This window comes from Carlito syrichta, unplaced genomic scaffold (genome assembly GCF_000164805.1).
Source record: "Carlito syrichta isolate Samal-C Ts95f unplaced genomic scaffold, Tarsius_syrichta-2.0.1 Scaffold94724, whole genome shotgun sequence".
Classification (NCBI taxonomy): domain Eukaryota; kingdom Metazoa; phylum Chordata; class Mammalia; order Primates; family Tarsiidae; genus Carlito; species Carlito syrichta.
Genome location: NW_007038820.1, coordinates 225,474 through 250,284, shown reverse-complemented (window position 1 = coordinate 250,284; position 24,811 = coordinate 225,474). Strand labels below are relative to the sequence as shown.

Sequence of the window (24,811 nt, the reverse complement as noted above, 5' to 3'; positions counted from 1 at the left end):
GAGTTTTCCAAATTAATGTTGGACACCAAACTACAGATCCAGGAAACTCAGAGAACACTGAACAGAATAAATGCAAAAAAAGAAAAATACATGAAGGCATGTCATATTAAAACAAAAAACAAACAACAACAACAAAAAGACAAAGAAAAAAAATTGTGAAGGAAGCAAGACACAAAAAATACCTCACTATAGAGGAACAAAGACAAGAATTACAGTCAAATTCTCCATGCAAACAAGAAGAGAGTAAAGGAACTATTTAAAATTAAATATTAGATTAAATTAAAAATTAGATTTAAAAAAACCTATCCAAATTAGAATTTTGTATCCTGCAAAATTATTCTTCAAATATGAAGGAAAAATAAAGACTACCACCAAAAAAAAAAAAAAGAGAATATGTTGCCCACAGACCAGCAGACCTGCCTTGTAAGATAAAATCTGCTCATAATAATAATAACGATATATTTGATTATGTATATTCATGCATATATCACATGTATGTATGTTCATTTATAAGTGAAATGAATGACAGTGATGATACAAAAAAAGGGAAGAAAGGAATTAGGATCATTTCATGATTATACAGTACTCACACAACCTGTGAAGTGGTATCATGTTATTTGGAAATGGTCCTGGATTAGTTGTAAATGTATATTGCAAACCTTAGGATAGCCACTAAAAAGTTAAAAAAAGAGATATATAACTGATATGCTAAGAAAGTAAACAAAACAGATTAATATAAAATACCCTATTAAAAAATCATAAGCAGAAAGAAAGTAAAAATCTTTTTTTTTGAGTTGGAGTCTCACTCTGTCGCGCAGACTGGAGTGCAGTGGCACGTTCCCGGCCACCGCAGCCTCGACTTGCTGGGCTCTGGCAATCCTTCCGCCTCAGCCTTCCGAGTAGCCGGAATTACAGGCATGCGCTACCATGCCCGGTTGATTTTTTGATTTATTGTAGAGATGAGGTCTCACAAGTTGCCCAGGCAGGTCTTGAACCTGTGGGCTCAAGCAATCCACTCACCTCAGCCTCCCAAAGCATGGGATTACAGGCTGAGCCACCGAGCCTGGCTGTAAAAGTCTTTTTTTTAAAGGGACAAAAACCAAAGGCAACAAGTAGAAAACGATAACTAAATGATAGATATTAATCCAGTTATATCATTAATCATTTTGAACATCAATGGCTTGAATATACCAATTAAAAGACAGAGATTGTCAGACTATATGTTGTCATACTATATAGATGTCATACTATATGTTGTCTACAAAATTTACTTTAACTATAAAGAAATATATAGATTAAAAGTAAATAAACAAAGATATACCATGCTAACACTAATAAAAACAAAGTGAGAGTATCTATATCAGTTTCAGAGTAGAATTCAAAGCAAGAAAAGTCATATCAAAACAAGAAAGATATTAAAAGAATAAAAACTACAGACTAATGTCTCTCATAAACATATATGCAAAAATTCTCAAAAATATTAGCAAACCAAATTCCACAATGTATAAAAATAATTATATACCATGACCCAGTGAAATTGATTACATATGTGCAGGGCTGTTTCAACATTATAAATCAGTTAATGTAATTCATCAATCAATAGGCTAAAGAAGAAAAATCACATGATTATATCAATAGACACAGAAAAAGTGTTTGACAAAATCCAACAATCATTCATGACAAAACCTCTCAGCAAACTAGAAATAGAGGGAGTTTCCTAAACTTAATAAACGCTATTTATAAAAACTCTATAGGTAATATCGTACTTAATGGTGAAAAACTAGAAGCTTTCTCATTGCGTTCAGAAACAAGGCAAAGATGTCCCCTTTCACCACTCCTTTTCAACATTGTACTAGACATTTTAGCTATGTGAAAAGATAAGTAAAGGAAAGAAAAAATTATATAGACCGAGAAGGAAAAAATAAAACTATCTTTTTTCACAGATGACATGATTGTCTATGTAGAAGATCTAACAGAAATGTCAAAACAAAAATTCTAGAAGTAATAAATTATTATCTAGCCCTACTGGCACAGGAGCCCAAGTGCATGCAGGCCCTGAGGCAACAGAGAAAAACTCCTATTTGCTGTCTGGAGAAGCAATATGCTGTCTGGGAGCCAGCATAGGAAATTTGAAAATGCCCAGAGTGCTCTCAAACCAGTTCTCAGGGGCCAGCAAGAATACTGACCAAGGTATCTGGATGGAGACTGAGCTGGGAGTAGAGCAGGAAGGCTCTTAAGACAGCAGGAAAGACCTCACCCACAGAGAGGTCCCCCCTGGGCCGTCAGGCTACTGCTGGCCATGGCCCTCATAATCTTCTACCTTTCCCTCGACTGGCTTTTTATTTTTCCTTGACATTCAACTTCAGAAGGGGACAGATGAAAAACTGTCCAGCAAGGAGCTCAGAACAGAAGTGAGGTGACTGAAGTGTTTTGGGGAAGGAAACATGAAGAGTCTTTCTGTCTGAGTGGAAGGAACACAAAGTCGCTCTTTTTCACGACTCACTAATCTGGAGATGAAAGATGGTTTTCTCTAGGGACTGTAGATGCTGAAACCTACAAAATAAACAAGTAGACATGCAGCTTGGCTGCTGTGAGGACAACAGTATTCTCACCAAATATCACCCCTTAGGTTCCTTGATCAACCTGGAAAAAACACTAAACCTTTTGAAGTACCATAAGTTGAACACGTGGCAGCACAGGCTATAGCTGGCCATGGACTATGTCAGCATCATGAACTACCTGCACCACAGTCCTTGGGCATGCTGGTCATGTGTGACTCCAGTGACATGCCTATTATGCTGTCTCAGTATCTGCTGACAAGTAACTTCAGCATTGTGGCAAGTGACTTGGACACCTTGCCCCTGATAAACCACAGCTCCAGGACATTTGGGAAGTGCAGCCACAGGTAGCTGCATGGGGATTTTGTGGTGGAGAAATTGTAGCCCTCTGGAGACATCTGGCAGCTTCCAGACCTCTCCAGCTTCCTTTGGGGGCACAATCGAAGGGAGTAATAGGGTCCAATTCCATTTGTTTGCTATTTATAAGGCATACATGAACTAGACTCCTATAGAAAGACCCACTGCTCAGAAGATTCTGGACATACATCAAAAGGCTTTGAATTCACTCAGAGATATTGTGGTGTCTCAGACAAGAGAAATGTTATAAAAACCAATCCAATCATTGAAGGATCGAATGGAAGTCAACAGCAGGTCTACTCTGATGGTGGGTTTTTTTTGCCTGAGTTTGTGTTTTATTGGTTGTTTTTTTTTTTTCTGTTTAGCCATGTGGTTCTTTCTCTACATCCATGTGCACATCTGAATGTGTTCTACTTCTCCTGGCAACCTGGATGGAAGTTGCTAAGCATGAGCAAACTGGTCCTGATTTAAATCTAGCTTCACCTTTCTAATGCCGATTGCTTTCTAGCTAAGATACAGAGAAGCAGTGAATCTAAGCAATATTTGAAGAAGCGACAAAACTGTGGCCACAAAAAGCCTTCCTCTATCTTCAAAACTGAACCTATAAGCTTCTAAGACAGAGATTGTCAAAGATCAGTTCCCCCCCAATTTTTTTTAAAGTGTATGGCTGCAATAAAAAAGATAGACAATAACAAGTGTTGACGAGGATATGGAAAAATTGGAACCCTCATACATTGCTAGTGGGAATGTACAATGGTAGCGCCACTTTGAAAAACAGTTGGCAGTTCCCTGAAGTTAAAAATAGAGTTACCATATGATGCAGCAATTCTGCTCTCAAGTCTATACTCAAGATAATTGAAAACATATATCCTCATTGTACCTTAGTGCTATGGAATGGGAGAAAATATTTATAAATTATGCCTCAAAGGACAAATATCCAGAATTTACAAAGAACTCCAACAACTCCAAAAAAAGTCCCACAAATAACCATATTAAAAACTGGGCAAAGGACATGAACAGACATCTTTCAAAGGAAGAAATACAAGTGGTCAATAAACATGTGAAAAAATGTTCAACATCACTAATCATCAGAGAAATGCAAATTAAAACCACACTGAGATATACATAATCTTACACTAGTCTTAATGGCTACTATCACAAAGTCAAAAAACAACAGACGTTGGTGTGGTAGCAGAGAAAGGGGGATGCTCCTACACTATTGCTGAGAATGTAAACTAGTTCAGCTTCTATGGAAAACAGTATGAAGATATCTCAAATTACTGAAAATAGAGCTACCATTCAACATAGCTATCCTACTACTGCATATCTACTCAAAGGAAAAGAAATTATTATATAAAAAGTAACACCTGCAGTTGTATGTCTATCTTAATAGCAAAGTTATGGAACCAACCTAAGTGTCTACCAACAGTTGATTGGATAAAGAAAATGTGGTATATAAACAGCATGGAATACTACACAGTTATAAAAAAAGGGTGAAATCATGCCATTTGGGTCAATGTGGATGGAGTTGAAGGGGACATTATCCTAAGGGGACAAACTCAGAAGCAGAAAATAAAATATTGAACGTTCTTACTCATAAGTGGGAGTTAAACAATGGGTATACTATACATGGATATAAAGATGAAATAATAGACACTAGGGATTCCCAAAGGGGGTCGATGAGAGTTCAGTGAGGGTTTATAAATTACCCATTGGATGCAATGTTCACTATTTGGATGATGGCTACATTAGAATCTCAATCCTTACCATGACATGATATACCCATGTAACAAACAAGCAAATGTATGTACCCGTTGAAACTCAAATAAAAAAAATACGTTTTTAAACAAAGAAAAAATACAAAAGCAAGGGTGGGTAAGAATGCAAGAGCAAGACCAGGACACCATGGAACCAACAGTGTATCTGTTCAGGCTGGTTAAATTATTCATATCAAAGCTCTTGAACTTTCTGGTCCATCCTCTTAGGCCTGTCTGTTCTTCGCCAAGGTTGACAAGAATGACGAGCAGACATCAGGTATTGACACTGCCACTCTTGATTTTTACGGAAGTCCTTGCCTAACAATAATTGTAACACACTACTATTTTCCTTTGTCCGTAGCTAGGATACACATTTCTGTTCAACTGGAAAAGTGCATTTTGGGTCTCTTCTCACCAGTTTAGGTAACACCTATTCATGAGACACATAAGTAACTGTGAGGTGAAGTGAGAGTCTTCACATGACACACACCTTTTAAAATAGACCTAGTGACATCATGCAATAGCTGTTTCTCAGGTTGAGGAGGGAAATATTTCCAGAAAAAAAAAGTGAAGATAACTAGAACAAAAGGTAGATGGCCAATTTATAGTCTAGCGCAATGCACCAGGGCAGGAGAAACACCAAGGTCAGGGAAACTGTCTATTCTCTTTTTCTCTTTCCCTCTCCTAATGATAGCTCTGAAACCGAGTAGCCACATCTGTCTCTTCTTTAAAGTGCCAGCATCAGAATCAATCAATGCAAGAGCAGCAGACTGGGAGGTTCGTTAAAGATACCAGAGCCTTCAGAAGGTTCCCGGAAAAGAATTAGGAAAGAACTCTTGCTATTGCTTTATCTTCTGCCTCCAGAATTGTCACCGTGTGTATCTCAAAAAGTGCTATGTGATTTCTTGCACCCCCTTTTCAGGATAATGAAGCTTTGAGCGATGCTCTCCGACACTGGCAACTGTCAACTGTCACTGCACAACTCCTAGCTCCTTACAAAAAGGCTGTGTGTGAAGTTATTCACATCCCAATTCTAACAGTAGATGTCAGCACTAACCTTGCTCATTTCATTTCAGCATATATTTTAATGGAAGCAGAATTTCGGTTGTTGTTTGTTCAATGGCAATATTTTAAGGACAGGAAATATCTAAAACATTATTCCTAAAGAAAATAGAAAATTAGATGCCTGCCTTTAAAACAATTCAAATTTTCCCTAGGGAATGAAAAGGCTGGAGAACATGCCCACATTTCTGTAGACATGCTGAAATGTAAATGAAAACCTTGCCTGCCTTTAATATTTTCTTCTTCATCAAACTCCCAGACAAATCTATTTGCTGTAACAGTCTTGAAGAAAGTAACAGATAGTGCTTGAAGTTAAAAAAAGATTCTTATTTTATTACATAAAATTTGCATCTCAAGACTTGGCAGAGTTAGTTTTAATTATGCTTTAAAAAAAACAATTTTTTAAAGCAGTTTTAGGTTGACTGCAAAATTGAGCAGAAGGTACAGATATTTCCCATGTATCCCATTGTCTTCCTCCACACACAGTCTCCCAACATCCCCCACCAGAGTGATACTTTTATTACAATTGATGACCTGTATTGACACATCATTATTACCGGAAGTCCACAGTTTACATTAGTCTTTACTCTTGGTATTGTACATTCTATGGATTTTGACAAATGTATAAAGATACAGTTTTCCCATTATAGTATCATACAGAGTAGTTTCACTGCCCTAAAAATCCTCTGTGCTCCACCTGTCCTTCCTTCCTTTCTTGCCTAACCCCTGATAAACACTGAAATTTTTACTGTCTCCATAGTTTTCCAAAATGTCATATAGTTTGAATTATACAGTACATAGCTTTTTCACTGGCTTATTTCATTCAATAATATGCATTTAAGTTTCCCCCATGACTTTTCATGACTTGATAGTGCCTTTCTTTTTACCGCTGAATACATTCTATTGTCGGAGTGCACCACAATTTATGTATTCATCGCACCTACTGATGGACATCTTGTTTGCTTCCAAGTTCTGGCAATTATGTGTAAGCTGCTATAAATACTTGTGTGCAGATTTTTGTGTGAAGATAAGTGCTCAACTTGTTTGAGTAAATATCAAGGAGTACAATTATTGGATTGTATGGTAAGAGTCTGATTAGTGTAAGAAACTGATAAACTGTCTTCCAATGGAGCTATACCATTTTGCATTCTGACCAGCAATGAATGAGAGTTCCAATTATTCCACATTCTTGTCAGCACTTGGTGTTATCAGTGTTCTGGATTTTGCGCCCCACCCCCTTTTTTGAGTCAGAATCTCATTCTGCCGCCCAGGCTGTAGTGCAATGGTACGCTCATGGCCACTACAGCCTTGACCTGCTGGCTCAGACAATCCTTCCGCCTCAACCTTCAAAGTAGCTGAAACCACAGGCGCACACCACCATGCCCAGCTAATTTTTGATTTATTGTAGAGATTAGATCTTGCCAAGTTGCCCAAGCTGGTCTCGAACCCTTAGGCTCAGGCAGTCCTCTTGCCTCTGCCTCCCAAAATGCTGGGATTACAGGCATGAGCCACTGTGTCCAGTGATTTTGGACATTCTAATAGGTATATAGTGGTATCTCACTGTTGTCATAATTTCCATTTTCCTAATGACATGATGTAAAACATCTTTTCATATTCTTATTTTCTATCTGAATATCTTCTTTGGTGAGCTGTCTATCAAAGTATTTTGCTCACTTTTTAATCGTGTTGATTGTTTCCTTATTACTCTTACTGTACTGAGTTTTTAGAGTTCTTTGTTTATTTTGGAGAACAGTCTTTCCCAGATATGTGTTCCACAAATATTTTCTCCAAATCTGTGGCTTGTTTTTTCACTCTGTTGATCCTGTCTTTCACAGAACTGAAGTTTTTAAGTTAAGTCCAGCTTATGAATTCTTTCTTTTATAGATTGTGGTTTTGATGTTATATCTAAAAAAATGATTGCCATACCCAAGTCATCTCGAGTTTCTCCTATGTTATCTTCTGGGAATTTTATAGTTTTGCATTTAACATTTAGGCCTGTGATTCTTTTTGAGTTCATTTTTGTGAAGGATGTAAGTTCTGGATATGAATTCATTTTTATGTATGTGGATGTCCAGTTGTTCCTCTGTCAAAGATCAGTTGACTACACTTATGTGAGTCTATCTTTGAGCTCTCTATCTGTTCTAGTGATCTATTTCTCTATTCTTTCACCAGTATCATATTGTCTTGATTATTGTAGATTTATAGAGTTCTTGAAATCAGGTAGTTTTAGTTTTCCAGCTTGGTTCTTCTCCTTCAACATTGTGTTGGTTACTCTGGGTCTTTTTTTCTCTCCAAAAAAATTAGAGTCTATTTATCAATATTTACAAAATAATTTGCTGAGACTTTGAGATTACATGATCTATTGATCAAGTTGGGAAGAACTGGTATTTTGACAATATTGAATTTTTCTGTTCATAAGCAGAGAATACCTCTTTACTTATTTCATTTCTTTCCAAGTTTGGTAGTTTTTCTCATATAAATGTTGAACATATTCAGCTAGATTCCTACACAAATATTCTAGTTTTGAAGGTGCTAATGTAAATAGTATCATGCTTTTGATTTTAAATAACACTTGTTCTTTGATGATATATAGAAAATGGATTGACATTTGTACATTAGCATTATATTATTTTTGCTTTCTTGTTCTTTATCACTTCTGTTGCATTTTCTATATAGACGATCACTTCATCTGTGAGCAAACACAATTTTTTTTCTTCCTAGTTGTTATACCTTTTGTTTCCTTTTATTGTCTTATTGCATTAGCTGAAACTACTAGTATGATACTGAAAAGAGGTAGTGAGAGGGTACATTCTTACTTTTTTCCTGATTTTATCAAGAAAGCTTTTAGTTTCTCACTGTCAAGTATGATGTTAACCGCAGGGTTTTTGTAGCTATTCTTAATCAAAGTGAGGAAGTTCTCCTCTATTTTTAGTTTGCTTATTGTGAGTGGGTGATGGATTTTGTCAAAAGTTTGGTCTGCATGTATTGATATAATCATGTTGTTTTTCTTTGTTAGCCTGCTGATGTGATAGGCTAACAAATGAATGTTGAATGTTGAATGTTGGCTCAGCTTTGCACATCTGTGATAAATCTCACTTGGTTGTAGTGTGCACTTTTTAATACATTGTTAGATTTGATTTGCTAATATTTTATTGAGGATTTTTGTATGTGTGTTCATTAAAGATATTAGGCTTTAGGTTTTTTTGGTAATGTCTTTGTCTGACTTGCCATTAGGGTAATGCTGGCCTCAGTATAAATTATGAAGTAGCCCTGCTGCTTCTTTCTTCTAGGAGAAAATGTAGAGAATTGGTATAATTTCTTCTTAAATGTTTGGCAGATTTTACTAGTGGACCCATCTGGACCTGGTGCTTACTGTTATAAAAGGTTATTAATCACTGATTCAATTTTTAACAGATGTAGGCCTATTCAAAGTATCAATTTTTCTTGTATGAGTTTTGGCAGATTGTATCTTTCAAGGAATCGGTCCATTTCATCTAAGTTACAAATTTGTGAGCACAGAGTTGTTCATAGTATTCATAGTATTATTTTTTTAATGTCCATGGAGGCTGTAATGATATTCCTCTTTCATTTCTGATATTAATAATTTGTGTCATATCTCTTTCTTTCTTAGTTTGGCTACAGTCTTATCAATTTTATTGACCTTTTCAAAGAACCAGACTTTTGTTTCATTGATTTTCTTTATTAATTTCCTGTTCCCAAATTCATTGATATCTGCTTCAATTTTTAACATTTCTTTTCTTCGGTTTACTCAACGTTTAATACCTTCTTTTTTTTTAAGCATGTATTTTGCATAATGCTGGTAGTTCAAATAATAAAATCTAGACTGTCACACTCACATTACATTTTGCCATCAACTTGCTGTTTGTAGTTTTCTTTTTTTTTTTTTGAGTTTGTTGCCCAGACTGGAGTGCAAGCAGCTCCTGGCCACCGCAGCCTCAACCTGCTGGGCTCCGGCGATCCTTCCACCTCAGCCTTCCAAGTAGCCGGAATTACAGGCATGTGCTACTATGCCCGGCTGATTTTTTGATTTATTGTAGAGATGAGGTCTCACTGCCCAGGTGGGTCTCGAACCTGTAGGCTCAGGCAATCCACTCACCTCAGCCTCCCAAAGGCGCGGGATTACAGGCTGAGCCACCGAGCCCGGCTTACAGTTTTCTTTTTTTTCCCAAGATATAATTTGGTTTTTTCTCATTTCCAAAGGTGGAAGCTTACATTACGGTTTTAGTTCTTTTACCATTTTTAATATATGCATTCAGTGCTATACATTTCTCCTAAGCACTGCTTTCATTGCATCTCACAAATTTTGAAAATTGTATTTTCATTTTCATTTAGTTCAAAATATTTTAAAATTTACCTTGAGATTTCTTCTTTGACTCATGTTTTCTGAAGAACTATGTTGTTTAATCTCCAAGTATTTTGGGATTTTTCAGCTTTCTACTATTGATTTCCAGTTTAATTTCACTAGGTCTGAGAGCAGCAATTGTATGATTTGTATTCTTTTAAATTTGTTAGAGTGTGTTTTGTGGTCAAGAATGTGGTATATCTTGTTGAATATTCCATGTGATCTCAAGAATAATATGCATTTTGCTATTTGGTTGAGATAGTCTATAGATGCCAATTATATCCTGTTGATTGGTGGTGGTTTTGAATTCAACTGTGTTCTCACCAATTTTCTGTGTTCTAGTTCTGTCCATATGTGATAGAGGGATGTTAAAATCCCCAACAATATAGTGAACTCATCAATTTTTTACTTGAAGTCCTATAAGGATATACCTGACATAGTTTGACAGTCTGTTGTTAGGGATACACACATTGAATACTGTTGTATCTTCTTGGAATGTTGATCCCTTTATAATTATGCAACGTTCCTTTTATTCCTCATAACTTTTCTTGTTCTGAAATATATGTGTCTATTAATACAGCTACACCAGCTTTCTTTTGATTATTGTTAACAAGGCATATCTTTCTTCATTCTTTTACTTTTAATCTATACGTGCATTATATTTCAAGTGGTTTTCTAGAAGACATTATAAAACTGGGTCTTATTTTTTTGATCCACTCTAAAAACTTCTGTCTTTTAATTGAGGAAGTTAGACCACGGACATTCAAAGTAATTATTGATAGAGTTGAATTCATATCTACTGTTTTTGCTACTGTTTTCTATTTGTTGCCCTTTTTTTGTTCCTATTTTTGTCTTTTACTTTCTGCCTTTTGTGATTTTAATTGAACATTTTATATCATTTTCTCTCCTTTCTTAGCATATCAATTGTAAATATTTTTCATTTTAAGTGGTTGTTTTAGAGTTTACATTATGTGTTTACAACTAATCCAAGTCCACTTTTGAATAATACTATGCTACTTCACAGGTAATAAAATATCTTCTAATAACAAAACAATCCTAATTCTTTCCTCCCATCCCTCATCCTTTGTGTCATTGCTGTCATTTATTTCATTTATAAATAAGCATAGTCGGACTCGGTGGCTTAGCCTGAATCCCGCGCTTTGGGAGGCTCAGGTGAGTGGATTGCCTGAGCCCACAGGTTCGAGACCCACCTGGGCAACTTGGCGAGACCTCATCTCTACAACAAATCAAAAAATTAGCCGAGCGTGGTAGCGCACGCCTGTAGTTCCAGCTACTCGGAAGGCTGAGGCGGAAGGATAGCCAGAGCCCATCAGGTCGAAGCTGCAGTGGCCGGGAGCGGCCACTGCACTCCAGTCTGGGCAACAGAGTGAGACTCCAACTCAAAAAAAAAAAAAAAAAAAGCATACATATACTATAGGCAAACCTAGTCAAATGCATTGATATAATTATTATTTTATACATATTATCTCTTAGACCAATTAAAATAACAAAAATAAACATTTAAAAAATCTTCACTCAATTTTTTCTTGATGCTCTTTCTTTATATAGATCCAAGTTTCTGACCTATATATATATTTTTCTTTCTGAAGAACGTTTTTGCCTTTTTAACGTTTCTCACAAGGCAAGTATATAGGCAACACACCCCTTCAATTTTGTTTGTCTGAGGTCTTTATTTCTAATTTACTTTTAAAAATTTATTAATTTATTATAATTTATTATCTGAATATGGGGTACAAGTGAGTATTAAGAATATAAATAGGCTGCATGCAAGTGAAGTTTGGGTTTCTAATTGGCCCCCACTTTCCCTGGTAATGACCCAAGTACCATTTGTGTTGTCATGTGTCCCTCCCATCTTCCTCCCTCCCTTCCTCCCTCCTTCCCTCCCTCCCTCCCTTTCTCCCTCTCTCTGTCCCCTAGCAGTGCCCAGTGACTGTTGACCCCCCCCCTGTGCTATTATGATTAATGATCAGGTCCCACTTATGAGTGAGAACATTTGGTATTCAGTTTTTTGTTTCTGTGACGGTTCACTTAGTTTGATGGTCTCCAACTCCGTCCAATTTAATATGAAGCCCATGATTTTGTTCTTCTTTATGGCTGCATAATTCTTCATTGTGTATATGTACCACACTTTCTAATTCACTTTCATTGGACAGTAGTGTTGGGTCCATATTTTTGCTATTGTGAATAGTGCAGCAATAAACATGCATCTGCAGGTATCTTTTTGGTAGAATGTTTATGTTCCTCTGGGTATATTCCCAGGAGAGGAGTTGTTGGATTGTATGGAAGGCCAATGTCTGGTTCTTCTATAATATAAATCTCCACACTGCTTTCCATAGAGGGTGAACTAGCTTAAATTCCCACCAACAGTGTAGAAGTGTTCCCTTTTCTCCAACACCATGCCGGTGTAGTTTTTTGTTTTGTTTTTTTTAACTTATTAATGATAGTCAGCCTTACCAGAGTTAGGTGATATCTTATTGAAGCTTTAATTGACATTTCTCTGATGATTAGTGAGGCTGAGCATTTTTTCAGGTGTCTCTTGGTTGCTTGTATGTTGTCTTTTGAGAAGTGTCTGTTCATGTCCTTTGCCCACTTTTTATGGGATTGTTTTTTTCCTTTCACTTCATTTGAGTTCCTTGTAGAACCTGGATGTTATGCCTTTGTCAGATGCATAATTTGTAAATTTTTTTCCCCATTCTGTGGGTTGTCTCTTTATTCTCTTGATGGTTTCTTTTGCTGTGCAAAAGCTTTTCAGTGAGGTACCACTTGTCTTAGCTTTTGTGGTATTTGCTTTTGGGAACTTGGTCAAGAATTCGCGGCCAACTCCGATGGGCATAAGGGTGTTTCCTATGTTTTCTTCTAAGATTCTTATAGCTTAAGGTTTTACATTTAGATCTTTGATCCATTGAAGTTTATTTTTGTATATGGTGATAGGTAGGGGTTCAGTTTCATTATTCTGCATGTGGTCAGCCAGTTTTCCTAGCACCATTTGCTGAATATGGTCTTCTTTCTTCAATGATTGTTATTGTTTTTCGAAGATGAGTTGGTTGAGAGACTGTGTTTTTGTTTCTCTTCTAGAATTTCTGTCCTGTTCCATTGGTCTATGTGCCTATTCTTGTACCAATACCAGGCTGTCTTGGTTACTGCAGCCTTGTAATAAAGTTTAAAATCTGGAAGTGTGATACCTCCCATTTTGTTCTTTTTGCTGAGAATTTTTTTTTTTTTTTTTGATTCTCACTCAGTCACCCAGGCTGGAGTGCCATGACACACTCATGGCCACCCCAGCATCGACCTGCTGGGTTCCAGCGATCCTTCTGCTTCAGTCTTCCAAGTAGCTGAAACTATAGGTGTGTGCTACCATGCTCAGCTAATTTTTGACTTATTGTAAACGAGGTCTTGCCAAGTTGCCTGGGCTGGTCTCAAACTCGCGGGTTCAGGCATTCCACTTGCCTGGGCCTCCCAAAGTGCTGGGATTACAGGTGTGAGCCACTGGGCACGGCTGCTGAGGATCGTTTTGGCCATTTGTGCTATTTTTCTGTGTCCATATGAACTCTGTATTGTCATTTCCAGGTCTGAAAAAAATGATTTTTTTTTTAATCTACAGATTCAATGATGGGTATTGCATTGAATCTGTAGATTGCCTTGGGTAGGATGGACATCTTGACAATATTGATTCTTCCAATCCATGAGCATGGAATGTTTTTCCATATGTTTGTGATATCCTTGATTTCTTTGAGCAACATTTTGTAGTTCTTATTGTAAAGGTCTTTCACTTCTCTGGTTAGGTGGACCAAGGTATTTCATTTTGTGATGTGTGTGTGTGTGTGTGTGTGTGTGTGTGTGTGTGCGCGCGCGCGCACATGTATGTGGCTATTGTGAATGGGACTGTGCTTTTTATTTGCTTCTCTGCCTGCTTGATGCTGGTGTATAGAAACTGTCTTTTGCACATTGATTGCCTGGAATAGTTTTTTCTTTTAGATTAGAAAATATAGTTTATTTAAAAGTAAATTAGATATATGAGAGAGAGAGAGAGAGAGAGAAGATTCACCTCCCCAAGGTGAGGGAGGGGACCAAAGCCAGGAAGCATGGTGATAGCCATAACTCAAAGAGCACATGGCCACACCAGAGTCTAGTAAGGAAATGGCCTGGAATACTTTCAATAAGATTGATATCAACTTCTTGTTGTATGTCTTGTATAATTCAGTTAAGAAGTCATTTGGTCTAGAGTTTTTTTTTTTTTGAAGGGAAATGTCTTATGACTGAGTCAATTTCCTGGATTGTTATTGGTCTGTTTAGAGTTTCAATTTCTTCTTGTTTCAACAGTGGCATGTTGTTTGATGTCAGAAAGTCCTCCATTTCCTTTAGGTTTTTCAGTTTATTTACATACGGTGATCATAGTAGTCTCTAATAATCTTTTGAATTTCTTCAGGGTAAGTTATGACTTTGCCTTTTGCGCTTCTAATTGTGTTTATTTTGACTCTTTCTTTCTTTTTATTAAGTCAGCCTGGCCAAGGGACTGCCAGTCTTATTTATCCTTCCAAAGAATCAGTTTTTTGTCATATTGATCCTTTGTATGATATTTTTGTCTTCTACATTCTGCAATTGTGATTTTATCTTGGTGATCTGGATTCTTCTGCCGAAGTTAGGATTTTTTTTTTCTTTTTTTTGCCTTTCCAGTTCCCTTTGGTGTGACATTAGGCTGTTTACTTGTGATATTTCTGTTTTCTTGATGTATGCATGCAATGCTATGAATTTTCCTCTTAACACTATTTCACAGCATCCCAGAGATTCTGATAAGATGTGTCTGTACTTTTGTTTATTTCCAGGAATCTTTTTATTTCTGTCTTTGTTTCTGTGTTGATCCAGAAGTTGTTCAGCAGCATGTTGTTTAGTGTCTATGTCTTTGTGTGTTTTGGAGGGGAAGCTTGTTGGTGGCAATATTTATTTTTATTCCACCATGATCTGAGAAGATGCATGGTATTCTTTTGATCTTTTAAAATTTGTTCATGCTTAATTTATATCTGAGAATATGATTGATCTTGGAGTATGTTCCATATGCTCATGAATAGAATGTATACTCTGTAGATGTTGGATGGAGTCTTCTGTAGATATCTATTGAATTCATTTGATTGGGTGTTGAGTTAAGGTTCCAGATCTCCTTGTTGGTTTTTTCCCTGAGTGCTATCTAGAATTGTTAGTGGATTATTTAGGTCTCCAACTAGGATTGTATGAGAGTCAATGTCCTCTCTTAGTTTACTTGGTAGTTTTTTAAAATAAAATCTGATGCTCCTGTGTTGGGTACATATATGCTCAAGATGGATATTTCTTGCTGGTGGATTGAGCTTTTTATCATTATATGCTGTCCTCCCAGCATCCTTTTTAATTTTTGCTGTTTTGAAGTCTGTTTTGTCTTATATCAGAGTAGTTACTCTTGCTTTCTTCTGTTTTCCATTTGCCTAAAAGACCATTTTCCAACCCCCAACTTTGAGCCTGTGGGTGTCCTTTGCAGTAAGATGAGTTTCCTGGAGGCAGCCTTCTGTTGATAATGCTTCTTTATCCAGTTTGCCACTCTGTGTCTCTTCAGTGGAAAAGTTAGTCCATTAATGTTCAAATTGATTATTAAAATGTGAGAGTTTATTTTTGTCATAGGGCTCTTAGGGGGTTGCTTAATTTCTTTTTTTACTTTTGTATTTATTTATGTGTGTAATTCCATTTTTGTGAGTGTTCTGTATGCTCTGTTGACCCTGTGCTTGCCTGTACTTTTGTGATGGATATGATTGTTATTATTATTATTATTTCTGTGTTCAACACCTTTTCAAGCATCTCCTGAAGGGCTGATCTGAAGACAGTATTTTCTCTTATGGATTGGAAGTCTGGGACAGATTTTAATTCTCCATCATGGCTGGATAGGAAATTCTTGTCCGCAATTGCTTATCTTTAAGAATTGTAAAGATTGTACTCCAGTCCCTTCTGGCTTGTAATATTTCTGCAGGTAAGTCTGGCGCAGTTCTGATGGGTCTTCCCTGGTAGGTAGTCTGACCTTTCTCTCTTGTTGCCTTTAGAATTTTTTCTTTCATGCTTACTTTGTGGAGGCAGATTACTATGTGTCTTGGGGACGGTCTTCTAATGTGATATCTTATGAGGGTTTTCTTAATCTCTTGTGCTTGAATGGTTCCCTCTCTGGAGAGATGTGGAAAGTTTTTCTGAATGACCTCATGGAATGTTTGTTCCATGGTATTCTCAGTTTCCCTTTCTGCTTCATGGATACCAATCAAGCATAGATTTGGGTTCTTAACATAGTACCACATCTCTTGAAACCTTTGCTCCTTTTTATTGAGCTTTTTTCCTATTATTTCAACAGACTGTGTTAATTCCATATTTTAGTTTTCAAGTTCTGAGATTCTTACCTCTGCTTGATTGATCCTGTTCCCTATGCTTGTTACTTTGTGTTTGATTTCCAGGATGGAGTTCTTTATTTCCATTATTTCAAAATAGACTTTTTCTGAAATTGGCCAACACTACTCTTACTTTGGTAAGTTTCGCTTCTAGTTTCTTGTGGTAGTCTCTGTTCATTTTAGTCATCCAATCTCTAATTTCTGTGACTATCATCTGGGGCAGGTCATTCACTGGGGAGTTGGGGTTCCATTGTTTGTGCTCTGATAGCTGTGCTTCTTTTGGGCATGGTCTCTTTAGCTGTGAGAGTTGCCTATATTTATTCATTGATTTTTTTCCCCCTCTTTTGTGACAGATCTCTCTTCCCTCTTTGTAATTCCTTTTTTTTGTTGTTGCTCTGAAGCTAGTAACTGACCCTCTGTTCTAGGGCCCTTTTGGTGGTTCAATATAGGTCTCTCAGTGAGAGAGGGAGGGGCAATCACTTCTGCTTCTTGCTTCATCCCATGACAGGTTTTTTGTTTGTTTGTTTTTTACTGTAGCAGCCTCTGCTTCTAGCACTCTTTGAAGAGTGAGTTGGGGGATAGGTCCCTTCATCTGCTGTCTGCAGTTTGTAGCCCAGAAGCCTTTCCACTAAGAAAGTCTTCTGGTATCTTTTGTGCCACTCCCTCTGTTCAAGTTCATACTCTGCTCTTGAAAAAAATGATTTTTTTTTTTTTGCCTTGGAGGAGGAGTGAGGGTATCTGCCCTGTAGGCACATAGGGTCTGGAGGTGATTTTTCCTGATCTGGTTGGGAAGATGGGCCAGGCCCCAATGAGGTTCCCTCTGCAGGCAGACTTTCCTTGCCTTGGAGCTGGCTGTGCTGTGCTGGCAGAAGCCATGCTCATGGCTGTTTACCCAGTGTGGGGTTTTCCCCCCATTCCATTTATGGTCTGATTGACCACTGCTGTGCCCTGACCAGGATTCTGCCCACATGGGACCAAGGATTCACACATGACTGGGAGGGGGTGATAGACCCAAAGTGTCTTAAGTATATTCACCCACTCTTGTTCACCAGGCAGTGCTTCAGTTCCTTTGTGAGTCTGGTGTATTGGCAGGTGATATGGCACCTAGATTCCTGCATCTGCCATTGTTTTCTGGTTTCTATGTGTTCAAAGATACTTTTGTTGGGTACAGGATGCTTCACCCACCCAAAAGTGTCTGGAGTGTCTCCAACTATTGGTGACTTGGTACTTACTCTCTGCTTTGTTTGGTGAGACTGGCACCAGTCTGCTTCTCCGCAGTGTCCAACTTGGATTCCTCCCACCTTTTCATCTTTGCTTTTGAATAATAATTTTACAAGGCACAGGATTCTAGGTTAAAGGAGCTTTTTCCTCTCAACACTTTAAATATTTCACTTTACTCTCTCTTTGCTTGTATGGTTTCTGAGAGAAGTCAAATGTAATTTGTATCTATGCTCCGCTATATGTAAAATTTTTCCCTCTCTGGCTTTTTCATGATTTTTTTCTGACTTAAATGTCTGCAATTTGAATATAATTTGCCTAAGTATATTTTATTACAATATTTTGGCATTTATTTTGCTTGCTGTATTTTGAACTTCTTGGATCTGACATTAATTTGGGGAAATTCTCAGTCATTATTCTTCAAATATTTTTGTCATTCTTTTTTACTCCTTCTAAAACTCCCATTACTCATGCTATACCTTTTGTAGTTGTCCCACAGTTATTGGATTTTTTTTTTTTTTTTTTTTTTTTTACTATTTTTCTAGTTTTTGTTTCTTTTAGTTTTTCTCTTTTGGAAGTTTCTAAGCATATCCTCAGATATTCTATTCTCAGCTATCTTTATTAATGAGCTGATCAAAGGCGTCCTTCACTTTTGTTACAGTGATTTTGATCTCTAGCTTTTGTTTTTATTCTTTCTTAGAATTTCTGTCTCTCTGCTTACATTACTCATCTGTTTTTGCACGTTGTCTATTTTGTTCATTAGTGCTCTAAAACATATTAATCATAGTTATTTTCAATTCCCAGTCTGATAGTTCCAACATCCCTGCCATATCTGAGTATAGTTCTGTCTCTTCAAGCTGTATTTTTCTATTTGGCCTTTTACTATGCTTTGTAATTTTTTTGTTGACAACTAGACGTGATGTACTGGGTAAAAGGAACTCTGGTAAATAGGCCTATAATGATGTGGTGGTAGGGTCTGAGAGGAGAGGAAGCATTCTATATTTGTGTAATTAGGTCTCAGTCATTTAGTGTGACTTGGTTTTCACCTCCTTTTGGTGGGACATGATGGCTAGAGTTGCCTGAAGCTGGCCTTTCCCTTTTTCCATTTGGAAGGTTAGAGTCAGTCAAAGTTGGGTATTTCTCTTCCCCCAGGTTGATTAGGCTCTGATAAAACCCCAGTAGTTTTGGCTCTGGCAAAATAGTTTCTCTTGAGGGCAGATCTTGTTATGAACAGCAAGCTCTTGCATGTTTCAAAATGGTTGCTTTTCTCCTCTGTCTGCCAGTGGGACATGGAAGAGTAAGAAACAAGGGTATTTTCATAATGCAAGTAACAAAATCAAGAAATCAACATTGACATGACTGTGTTGTCTAATCTGAAAACCCTATTCCAGTTTCTCCAAATGTTCCAGTGATGTCATTTTTTCACTGGAACAGGATATAATTTAAGAGCATTGCTGCATTTAGTTGTCATATCTCTTTAATCTCCTTTAATATGAACCTTTTTATGTCCTTATCATTTCTAATAGACCAGTTATTTTATAGAATGTCTCTCAATTGGTTTTTAAAAAATGTTTCCTCATGATAAAACCAGGCTGTGCATTTTTGACAGTAATTCCCTAACCATAGAAGTGATACTGTGTTCTTCTCAGTGTGTCATGACCAGAAGGCAAATGACACACATCTGTGTTTTTAAAACTTCTTGCATGTGATTCCAACATGTGTCCAAGGTTGAATACTACTTACTTTGACTGAGTATGTATAGAGACTTATTTTTAAAGCTGGATATCATTCTAATAGGTGGAACCAGGAAAGACTCTTCTAACTCTGCAGAGGACAAATGAGGATGCCAAAATGTTGGAAAGGTTGGTGACAAGACTGAAGGAAATATAAAGAATGAAGGCGTAATAAACTGTCTTCATGCTCTATCCAATGAAATTCTGTTTCTTAAACTGCTACTGAATAGGCCAACACATTTGGACAACTTTCCTTATCGTCCGGTCCTAATGCTGATTAAGCCTTTTCCTTCCTCTGTGTTCTCATAAGACTATGTTCCTTAGGAATTGCATGTATCATACCTTCCCTTGTATTTAAGCTATTTACTTGTTTCTGCCACTAGATTTTAAGTTTTCTAGGTGCAGAAACTTTATCTTACTAAAATTTTATCCCAGTACACCATGTAGATGATTATAAATTTTTGATATTCAATGAATGCTTGCTAAGATAGAATAGGATGCATTTTCTGCTAGTGTTGAAGAAAATCAGTTAAGGCGTGTAGAGACAGACTTATGGCAAATAAAGTTGATCTGAATCACAGCTTCAGCTATATAAAATATCACATCACTTTGTTTTCAACAGAACAACTTAATTTAGCTTTGTACTGCTAGTTGAGAAATCTAACTGCAAGCATCCATAGGTCTGCTCACCCCTTGCTTGTGCTCATATCAAGAATTCAGAATTATAAACAGCTCCCAAATATGTGTAACTGGAGGAGGCCAGAGATGAGATCTTCCTTTTCTAGTCAGTGTTTCTTGTCCATACTGATAACATACAGGTTTCATTTGACAGTTTACTTTAGAAGTAAGTAGACTTCCTAATTAATGCACCTTGGGATGTACTTGTCATCCAATGGCAACATTCTATGAGTAAATAATCTTATATAAGTTTCTCAAATTGTTGATGCACTGATCAATGAATAACCTGTCAACACTAAATAGGACACTGATTTATTTTAAGATTGGCAGAAACGTGAAATTTTACTGATTGTCTTACACGCGTATATTTTTTAGCCTGTATGTTGTAATCTGTAGCTAACAATTATAATTTCTGTGTTGTACTCTCCAATAGAAAGAGGATAACTCCAGTTTGAGGAGTCCTTGTGCTTTTTTTAAAAAAAATTTTTAATTTTTTTAGGGATGAAGTCTCGCCAAGTTGCCCAAGCTGGTCTCGAACCCGTGGACTCAGGCAATCCTCTCACCTCAGCCTCCCAAAGTGCTGGGATTATGGGCATAAGCCACCATGGCTGGCCCCTTGTCCTTTCTTTTAAACTCTCCAATAAAAGCCCTTTGCTTTGGAACAGACTCTGGAACACACCCTGCTTTGTTGATGTGTGTTCCAGGGTTAATCCTCACAGGTGGTTTTCAATAAACCTTTATAAAATTATTTCTGCCTCAACTGCCTTAATTTTGTCAAAATACTTTACCACTGAGCTGACAATTATCCTTGTCTCTATGGTCCATACAAGATTTGATGGCTTGTATGTGATGGTTTTCATATCACAGTATTTGACTGTGAAGCAAATTATGTCTCTCTATACTACACTGGAGTCCAGGAGATAAAAATGTGGCTCACAAATTTGCTCTGATGTTATGTTAAATTTTTTTATAAAAAACATTTCACGTGCTTTTAAGCAGGCCACATGCTCTCTAGTTAGTCATAGTCTCCATCACTTCCTACTGCTTATGCCCAGGTGTTTCACACATTTGTATGGCCTTCACACTCCTGAAGGCCTATGACTTTGTAGTCCAGCTCTTAGATGCTGCTCCTTTCATTGGTCTTGCTAATTATTTAGGGAGCGCCTCTGGGAACCAGAGCTTGGTCTCCTTTTTTCCTAAGAACTGTAGTTGGAAAATGCTTGTTCCCAAAGTTGGAAAATGCTTTTTCAGATATGTATAGACTCCTATTTTTCAAGTCAGATATTCTTTAATTGGTGGAACCAGGAAGTAACGAGGAAACAATCTTCTAACTCTGCAGAGGACAAATCAAACAAACCAAATGGTGATGCCAAAATGTTGGGAATGTCGGTGACAAGACTGAAGGAAATATAAGGAATGAAGGGGTAATAAACTGTCTTCATGTTCTATCTAATGAATGTCTTTCTGAAACTGTTACTGAATAGGCCAACTCATTAGGGCATCTCTTCCTATCATCCAGTTCTATCATGCTGATTAAACTCCTTTCTTCCTTTGTGTTCTCATAAAACTATGCTCCTTAGAAGTTGTACTTCATAACACATCATAACTTCCCTTGTCTTTAAGGTACTTACCTGTTTTCCCCACTAGATTGTAAGTTTCCCAGGTGCAGAAACTTTATCTTACTAAAATTTTATCCTACAGCTTCTCTGTGGGAAAGTTTATCCTTCTAAGCCATGCTGGTTCTCCTACACTTCGTTCTCATTCTTCCAGCTCACTCTGCCTTGGGCTGCCATCATCTGCCACTTCCATATTTCTGTATAGTGTTGTCTCCTTCTGATTTCCAATGATCTCCTGAGGCAGTGGCTTTTCAAGCTATCTTTTCCTCTAAGTGGGGGGAGAGGGAGAAAATAATAATAAAGACCAAGAGAACAAAATGAGTTAATATTTCAAATGTTATTCCACCATCAACATATAACTCGTTATTCCAGCTTCCTGTGCTGTAGGGTTACAATTAACTAATTATTTTTGTCTCCTAGCTGAACTTAACCTATCATCAAATTGTAATGTTCAATAAGTAAAACGCACAGGTAGTTTAAAAAGATAGAATACCTTGAAAGTACACTTAAAATCTAGTAAGATTATTTTTCGTTTTCCACATTCCCTTCCTTATTAACCTTCAGCAGATAAAACTCAAATTTTGTTGGCCGTAGAGTTAGAGGTTATCTTGGTTGAAGATAGCTAAACTAAAACTTTCACAAGCTCTCCCTATATGCCCATCACCCCAACTTTCTCCAAATGTACAACCAACATTTTATTTCCTAAATCAGAGTCTTCCCCTCCAAGGAAAATCTCCACATCATTCTCAATTGCTCAAACCACATCTCCACGCCTCTGCGGATCACATTAGGCTGCATGTTTTTCTGAGGACTTACCTACTCTGGGCCATTTAAACAGCCCAGAAATTATATCTTAAGTCTTGTTTCCAATGAACACCTCCTTCTGATTAATTAGAAGTTGGGTCACTGTTCCCCATCCTGACCTCAGTCTGTCTGAACATGTTGTTCACTCAGTTTGCAGGAATCTTTCAGTAAAGTACTATTTTTATCTTTGAGATTTCTTTGCGTTTTCTGTGACTCCACCCACTGCAACACGCGTAGCAACATCTCTAAGATTATAAGTAGAAGAAGGTGAAGATGTGTTTTGTTTGCTCTGTTAAAAGATTCCAGTGAACTGGGTCAGACAGATCTAGAGCTAGCAACATTTTCACATCTTGGTTACTGTGACATACTATGGTCTTTGTCTCTACCTCCTTCCCTTTTCCTTGCACATGACTCCTAAAAAGTTGGAATTTTGGTAGATAAGTGGTTTTTGTATTCTTGTAAGGTGACTGATGGCTGGGGGTGCCTGTATAGGTTCAGGATGAGTGTAGCCAAAGCATTGCCAGGGGAACCAACCATGTGATTGGAAGACCAAAACTTTCAGTTCAACTCCCTGAGCTGAGAGACTGAAGGTTGAGTTGATCACCAATGGCTATTTAATCATTCATGCCTGTATAATAAAGACTCCTTAAAGACCAAAAAGGACGGGGTTCAGAGAATTTCTGGGTTGCTGAACATGTGGAAGGTGACGCGTCCTAAGAGATCGTGAAGGCTCGGCATCCCTCCCCCACACTTTGCCTTCCACATCTCTTCTGTCTTGGTATTCCTAAGATATCCTTTAATGATTAATAGGTAAATGTAAATAGATTACTTCCCTAAGTTCTGCAAGCCATTCTAGCAAATGATTGAACCCAAGAAGAGGGTCTTGGGAATCTCCTATGTGTAGTTGGTTGGTCAGAAATTCTGAAGGTCCTACTTACATTGGCATCTGAAATGGGGAGTGAGCTTAGGGAACTGAGTCCTTAACTTGTGAGATCTGACTTCAAATTCACAAAGATAGTGTTAGCATTGAATTAAATTAGAGGGCATCCAGAGAATCCCTTGGGGGAAAGAAACTCCACACATCCAGTGTCAGAAGTGAGGTACTGAGTGTGTCTCTGTGAGAGTAGAAAAAATTTTGTTTTTCCAGTCTCTTCCCATACCTGTTATTCTCAGCAATGATATTGCCTGATTTTTTTTTAAAAAAAAGGCTTTTAAAACAATCAGTAACTATTCAGAAAAGTTGGTGATGATTTGATATTCTAGAAAGAATAAGAAAAGCACTACATGCAGTCTTTTAAATAGAGATATGGTTAATTCCAAGAAAACCAGGCCAGTTTTACCACAAGACACACCTTCCTCCATGGCTCACTCCCTCTCTCTCTCTCTCTGCTTTAACTAACATTTCTGCCTCCTCAGTCTTCATTTTAAATTGTTTGCTCTTTGGTCTGTTCAGCTAACGCTTGTTTCTCTGTCTTGGCTCATGAACAGGTGTGGCTAATTTGCCTCTAGCTGTTACTAGGTTCCTTTGAGTCTGCCTTGACAAGATGATTCCTCTGCCATCACTCAATTTACAGTTAATTAAAGCCTTTCATTTGTGGCCAATTATAACAGTTAATTAAGCGTTGGAAAATTGACTTAATCGTTTTTTTCATACGGTAAAAATGAATTCAATTTAGTAAAAGAAACAATTTTTCTTTCTCTTCTGTTATAGACGGCTTCGTTTAAGAAGATGCTATGATAAAGTTACTTATTTTCTTATTCTGAAATTGCAGAGTTTTGTAAATACTTAAAGCAATTCCATTTTTATCCTTTTCAGGTTATTCATTTAAATTTCCCAGATGTTCATTGAACCACCACCATTGAATCCTAGTACAAAACTCTACCAGGAAACCCTACCAAAAATATCACAGGTAAGTTCTAACCTTAATAGTTGACAACTGTAGGGTAGAAGATGATAAACACAGTTATTACTAGGTGACAAAATCTGTTAAATATCAGGGGAAAAAAATAGCATACACTGCACAAGGAAAAGGTTGAGTCCAGCTAGGGAGGGGTTGAGGGTTTAGGGAAGACTTAGAGAAGAAGGTAGAAGGAAGGGTAGAATTTTGACAGGAGAAAGTAGGGACAAGCCTAGAGGAGGCATTTTAGATGGACACAACAGAGTCGGCCAAGGAATGGAGGTGGGGAGAGCTGGCCTGTTCAGGGAGAGCCTGGGTAAGCTAGATCTTGGAAGGTGATGGAGGATATGGCTG

The 24,811-nt window shown here is 37.3% G+C and overlaps 1 pseudogene; it reads left to right on the top strand.

Moving 5' to 3' along the window:
• LOC103263667 overlaps positions 1–3,165 on the top strand; it is a 68,578-nt pseudogene extending 65,413 nt beyond the window's left edge.
• The last annotated feature ends 21,646 nt before the right edge of the window (positions 3,166–24,811 follow it).